Below are 7714 nucleotides of genomic sequence, written 5' to 3' on the forward strand. Positions count from 1 at the left end.
TTGCTACGCCAGCGTCACTGAAGTCAGACGAACCTGGAGTCAGACAAAACCGACTGTGCCATTGGGCTAGTTACTTTACTAGTAACTAGTAGCCTTGACTTTCTCATCTGTAAAATGGAGAGGATGATTTCTAGATCACAGCGCTGTTGTGAAGATGAAGAGATGAAATGTTCAAGGGAACGCCTAGTACGTGAGAAATTGTAACGATCATTTTCACCCTGATTACTGTCCACAAATGTCATTGCATCAGTCACTTGTTCAGAAGCCTTAGGAGCTCCCCACTGCCTGTGTGGTACAGAGCCCAAGTGCCTGAACTAAGGCAAAACACCAAGCTAGGGATTCAAGAAGACCCTACGAACTCTGAACGAGGTAAATAAAACTGAATCCACCCCTAGATAAACCATAATAAAACTGCTGGAAATCAAGGGAAAAGACAATCTTAAAAGCAACTGGAGAAAAAGACAGATTATGCAAAGGTACAACAGTTAGGCTTACAGATGACTTCTAAATAGAAATAATAGGAGCCACAAGACAATAGTGACATATCTAATGCTGTATCTAATGTGCTGAAAGAAAAGAATTGCCATTGTAGAATTCAATACGCAGTCAAATGTGTTTTAAGAATGGAGGTTAAATATACATCTCCAGACAGACAAACAGGCACATTTGAGAATTTGTCATCAGCAGAGCCACCATGAGGGAAAACATTAAAGGGTATTCTTCAGACACAAGAAAAATGAACCCAGGTGGGTGATCAGAGATGCAGAAAAGACAAGCAACAGTAAGGGTAATGTGTGGATATGATACTGACTATAGCAAAACACTACTAATGTCTTGGGGGTATTAACTATCAAGAGGAGTTTAGAAAATGACAGCAATGGCTTATAAATCTGGAGGGGGTAAGTGAGGTTAAGGTGTTTGAAACTCATTGCACTGTCAAGGAGAAGGGCATAATTATCAACTACTATTGCCTCTTGGTAAGTTAAGAATGCAGGGCTTCCCTGGTGGCGCAGTGGTTGAGAGTCCGCCTGCCGATGCAGGGGACATGGGTTCGTATTCCGGTCTGGGAGGATCCCACATGCCACGGAACGGCTGGGCCCATGGGCCATGGCCACTGAGCCTGTGCGTCCGGAGCCTGTGCTCCACAACGGGAGAGGCCACAACAGTGAGAGGCCCACGTACCGCAAAAAAAAAAAAAAAAAAAAAAGAATGCATATTGTAGTCTTCAGGATGACTACTAAGAGAATAGTAGAAGAGTGAAAAACTTAATTAATGTGTGATTTTGGTGAGTCAAGGATGAATGCTATTGTCTTACTATTACTAAAAGAATAGTAAAAAAGTGAAATATTTCCAAGCTAATAGAGGGGGAAAGTGGAATAAGAGAAAACCATCCACTCAGAAGGAGGCAAGAAAGGAGAGAAAAAGGAACATAGCACAGATGGTACAACTGGTATTGAGCAAGAAGGTAGATTTAAACCCCAGTACACGAGTAATTACATAATATAAATGGACTAAAAGTCAAAGATTGTCAAACTGGATTTTGTAAAAATGATACGCTATTTGAAGGCATATGTCTAAACCTTAAGACAAAAATTGACAGAGAACATATGAAAAAGATATGGTATGAAAACTCTAACCAACAGAAAGCCAGTGAGGAAGCTAAATGACAAAGGAGACGTTAAGGGAGAAACACTACTAGAGATGAAAAGGGACATTTCATGATGATCTAAAGTTTTGCTCTACAGGAAGTGTTAGGATTCTAAATTTATATGCACCTAGTAACACAGCCTCAAAACATATAAAGCAAACATCGTTCATATTAAAAGAAGAAACACACAAATTACAAACATGTTGAGATTTTTAAAAACATTCTCAATGATGGAACAAAAAGACAAAAAAAAATCAATATGAGAATTTAAGTTGGAAAAACATCATTGGCAAACTTGATTTAATGGATCAATTCTTTCTTAGATAATTTCACAATTAAGATTTGAAGGCAGTCTAGGGTAGTGGTTACTCACAGGAGCTTTGGAGTCAGGCAGACCTGGATTCAAGTTCTGCCACAACTACTTTATGCAAGTGAACTTGGATAACTTCCTTCACCTCTGTGTCAGTTTTCCCGACTGTAAAGTGGGGTTAATACCAGTATAGACCGCATGGGGTCATTGTGAGGATGAACAGAGATGATGCAGGTGGAGTGCTGGCCCCAGAGTGGTTCCCAGGCCGACCTGTCCCTGCCATACCTTGCTCTTTTCCTGCAGCGTCATAGAGATCAGGCTCTGCTCGGTACTGCTCCTTTTCAGCTCCACCCTCAGCTTCCTCATTTCTTTTTCCATGTCATGGATTTGCTGAAAGAGTTCCAACAACAGGGAAGTCAACTTCACAACTCATTTCATCCGGTTCATTAAGGCAGAAACCTAGTCTGGGATTCGCTTCATTCCTTCCCTTGGGGGACAATTCCACATCTTTGAGGCAAAGTAGACTTTCTTTCAACGGATGCAGAGAAAGGGCTGGGTGAGGGAAAATTTGAGTTTCTTTTGAAGATCAGCATGGATCCTGGATTAAACAGTATAAGATACCTATCCACTCATTAGAGTCTCTTTCCTTGGGGCACATTTTTGAGTTCAATCTAAATAAGGGCTGTTTGGAAGACACAATGGGCACAGTTTGGAAGCAAAGAACAATGACATTTTTCTTTTATCTCATTTGAGGCAGAGAAGTGTGCTCCTGACAGAGAGAAGAACACACGTCTCCTTTCCCCGTCCCAGGCACCGTCCTTCCCAACGGATGGAAAACGTATGCCTGGTGATGTGCACGAGGGTTCGGGCCGGTACAGGGGGTGAACATTTATATTGAGTTGTCATCTTTTCACTGTATTGATTTTTATGTTCACCTTCCATACAAGGCCAGTGATACATTTGCTTTTTATTTTGTTTTTATGAATTGTTGTAAAATTGAATGTATTTAAGCAAAAATAATTCAAGAAGAGTTGTGTTAATAACAGTGATCAGGGCCGTGATAAAACTTGTGACAGTGGATCATGAAAGTCTGGGCATCAAAGTCCAGGGGTAGGGACCACGTTGAATTTCTAGCAGCATACGGTGGCCACCTCCCGTCCCTTTCCCCAGGGGAATCCTGATGAGGGGCCTTGAGCCAACTGCCCAGAAAATCTGGGGAGAGTGTGTTTTCCATGGTCTTTTCACCCATCTCTTTGAGGCTAGCAAATCAAAGAATTAGGAGACTACATTAACAGACAAACACCCAGAAAGCCCCAGAGCTTGTGCTAGCTAATGAGCCAAGGAACCCCTCCAAAACACTCAAGGTCACAATCTAGGCTTTCAGTGGACACCTAGGGGTCAGGAGGTTCAACGCACTGTTTTGCAGAGTTTTAACTCTTTCTCTTGGGCTTCCCACTTCTCCTTCTGGGCATCTTCCTTCTGTAACTCTTCTTTCAGCACTGAGCACTGTGGAGAAAAAGGACAAGGCCACAGGGGCTTGGCTGGGGGTCCCAAGTACCTGTGTTCACGCCCAGGTGTGTTTCCTGCTGTATAACCCAATCACACCTCTGAATTCTGAGAGGTAAGACAATTTGTGTGATGGGAGCACGGGATCCTGCAGTCGTTCCCAGTTCACCCCTCTCATGAGTTCTGAGGAATAGAGCATCCAAATTCCTCTTCAAAGTTAGCAAACTTCACTGCAGGGGAAATCCAGCTTTGCAGAGTCTGGGTACTTAGGGTGCAGGAATTGGGATGTTTTCACGCTGTGACCGGTGAGGGTGGAGGGGCCCGAGCCAGTGAGCTCGGGTCCATCTTACGGCTTTTGTGCAGGTTGAGTCTCAAAGACACAACTGCGCCGACTGGTGTGGAGGGGTAAACGGAGCTGTCTTGCCCGAAGGCGGCTCGGCAACAGGAATTAACGGCATAAGAATGGATGTGCCTTCTTTTGACCCAGCAATTCCCACTTTAGGAATGTACCTTAAGGACAATGACTGGAGAAATAAGTAAATCTGTAGTTTCAAGGATGCTCTTCACAGAATTGTCCGTAACAGTGGAAGAAAAAAAAAAAAAGAGGAAACAACCCAAGTGTTGTTTAGAACAGCAGACCACTTTATAACACTGGGTACATCCAGGAGAAAGTATGTAGCTTTTAAGACGAATGATAAGAGCGTTGATTTATTAGCATGGGAAAATAGTAAGTATTTAAAATTTTTAAAAATGTGCATAGTATAAATTCACGATAAAATGATTGATTGATTGATTTCTAGGCAATATATAGAAATAAGACTGGAAGAACATACATGAAAATATTAACACTGATTTCTCAAGGTTGCATTTCCTCTCCTCTCTTTTTATTTTTTCTTCTCAATGTCATCTACTTATTTTTCTAAAATTAACACACATGATGTATGTCATTAAAAAAAAAGGCATATCAAATGTTCACAAGAGCAGAACCCTTGGTGGTGACGAGCCCTTCTTCTATTGGCCAGCACAGTCTAGACGAGAAGGGACCTCATTCCGAGGTCAACGAGGAAGGGGAAACGGGGACATAAATCATCCAAATGCATTTCAGGAGGTAGAAGAGCCAAGCAGGTGCTGTCTTTGCAGATTCCTTCTACTTAGCACCAGCTCTGCATCCCCTTCCCGTCCCCAACACACACACACACACACACACACACCCCACATAAAACAGCTATAGCACATGCCTGGGAAGACACTCTGCTTGGGAGAAACGAATGCAGAGGGCTTGGCCAGGCAGCCAACCCAGGGCAGAGGCAGAACAGCACAACTAAAACCAGCCTCCCACTTCTCGGAAAACGATTTTGTCATCCCCATTTCACAGATGGGGAAATGGAGGCCAAAGAAGTTACAATAAAAGAAAGCTCTGGGATGGGACCCTGGTCTGTCTGATCCCAAAGCTCATGCAGTGCCTTTCACCAGCTCCAAACTGGATATGGTACTACGTACCAGGTATTACTTATTGTGCCTTTTCCTTGGAACCTCAAGATCTGTTCTCACCCCACCCCCATGCAGACCTAGCTATCGGGTAGCCTCTGGGAATCTCTGAGTTGCCACCTGAGATGAAAGCTTTGAGGTTTTACCTTGATTCACAGAAACAGGCACATCATACAAATACTGAGAAATCTTATCCTATAGAGGCAGGATTCTAAAGTTAGCATTGAAGGCAAGAGTTGCAAATAGTCAGTTACATGTAAAAAACTCTTTGCTTGCCTACCACGTTCATCTTCCATAGAGACATTCTACACACTAAAGTCTAAGGAAGAAATGAGAGTCTGCGTGTTTGCATCTGGATCTTCAGATATTCTGCTTTGAAGACAATTATGAGAACCAGTGGTGCTGGGACCATGATGCTGCCGTGTGGTCATCCTTGCTCACAGAGAGATCGTATTCTGTTTAATGTTAAACTTTGTACTGGCAGTATATGCTCATAGGTGTGTTTGTTGCTGGGATTAAACAAACTCATTTATAATAGGGGTTAGAAAATGTTTGCTGGATTTGAAAATATATATTGCTTATTCTGAGCCACATACACACTGTCCTTTGAAAGGCTTCAGAGAAGTTGGCCACCTGCCCAGCATCTACCCTCCCTGTGTCCTTGGGCACTGGCCTCATCTCACCACCGTGTGTCATGTGACTCCACTGTGTCTGCTTTTCGCAGCTACAATTCGCTGATGACCCGACACTCACTCTGGAGCTGAGGGCTTCGAGCTGGTGATCCTTTTCTTTGTTCTCACTTTTCAGTTGATTCACCTCCTGTTGTAGTTGTTGAACTTGACCATCCTTTACTAACACGTCTCTTTGCAAAGATGACACCATCTCTGTAAAAGAACCAAACCAAACCAAAACAAAAGACTCATGGAGGTCAAAGAGGCAGGAAGGATTATTGGCAACACCATGGCTGTCAGCCAACGTTTGGACAAGACCTTCCAAGTCTGGCCCACCACCGGTGCCCTCCTAGAACTGGGGAGGCTTTTTCCAAGGGTCCCAGAGCAGGAATGGGAATGAGAGCAAAGTCCACGGAACAGGGTTTGAGGCTTCAGTGAGAATGAGGGGCAGTCAGCACCAGCGAGAGGAGAAGCCTTTGGGGGCCCCTTGTGGGCACAGGCCAGGCAAAGCTGGGAGGAGAGGCCACACCATGGGCCTGGGGAACAAAGGCCCAGCACAGGGAAGGTCCAGGAATTCTTCTCCAGAGGCCAGGAGACGGGCGTGTGGCAGAGGGCACTGCTGGATGCTATTGATGGGGTGGTGGTTTTCACAGTCCTCTGAGTTTGGACCCCTCTCTACCACTTATTAGCTTGGTGGTCTTGGACAAGTTATTTCACCTCCCACTGTCTGTCCCACACAGAGTTATTGTAAGGGTCAAATGATGCGGTATGTCCCAAGAACTCAAAGTGGCTAAATTATGTTTGTTACAGGGCGCCTATTATTTTTCTCGGCAGCCAGCTTCCAAAATGGCCCCAATGATCCCTACCACCTAGAATTCATGCCCTGTGTAGCCCCTCCCACCCTGAATAGGGCTGCCATGGGTAACCAATATGATACTGTGGAAATGATGGAATGTTTCCTCCCAGGCTGGGTCATAAAATACACTGTGGCCTCCTCTTTGCTCTCTCTCGAATCACTCACTCCGGGGGAAGCCAACTGCTGTGTCATGAGGACACTCAAGCAGCCCTAGAGAGAAGCATGTGTGCTGAGGGACTAAGGCCTCCAGCCAATAGCCACATGAGCAGCCATTCGGAAGGGTGATCCTCCGGCTCCCCCCGAGGCTTTAGATGACATGACTGATGCCCCAGCTGACATCTTGACTGCAACTCATGAGAACTAAGTCACCCCCCGCTCAAATTCCTGAACTACAGAAACTGGGGCAGATAATAAATATTGGTTGGGGTTTTATCCATTACATTTTGGGGTAACTTGTTATGCAGCAATAGATAACTACTCCATTACTGTAGCACCATTTTTTTAAACATCTTTATTGGAGTATAATTGCTTTACAATGGTGTGTTAGTTTCTGCTTTATAACCAAGTGAATCAGTTATGCATATACATATATCCCCATATCTCTTCCCTCTTGCATTGTAGTATCATTTTGAATAAAAGTGGGAAGAAGGGTGCATAAATGCAGTGGTATTGGGTTATCTCCTACAGTTGTTTTCTTGAAAGAACATCAGGCCTAGTTTTAGTGGTAGGTATCAATCAAGAATGTCTATGAAATAAAGCACAAAATGCTCCAGAATTTCATTTTAAAAATGAGCTTTGCCTCCAGGACACAGTTCAGTTACTTGGAAATCCCTCTGGGGCTTGCCACACTTTGAGTGGGTCCAGCCCATCTCAAGCGTTATCCCAACCCAGGTCTGTCCGACTCCCTGATCGGAGAAGGTGGGATCTGAGACAGGCTTGATGCTTGGATGAGGTTTCACTGGGCGACATACGGGAGGAAGGTGAGGACCAGCGAGTTCATCCTTCCATTCCTGGTGCCCAGAACAGCACCTAGCCTGGGGGAGGTGCTCAGAAAATATCTGAGGACATCCCAAGTGAGGGAGGAGCATAAGCAGAGACCTGGGGGTAGCAGGGGGTGGGGCTGGGTGTGATTAAGTTGCAGAGTGAGGCAGAAGAAAAGCACAGATTCATACAGAGATGGGGATTCACGTGCGACTCAATGCTATGCCTGCCTTCTACAGCTGTGGGCATGTTTC

This window comes from Mesoplodon bidens (assembly GCF_964165515.1).
Source record: "Mesoplodon bidens genome assembly, contig: HAP1_SCAFFOLD_291, whole genome shotgun sequence".
NCBI lineage: Eukaryota > Metazoa > Chordata > Mammalia > Artiodactyla > Ziphiidae > Mesoplodon > Mesoplodon bidens.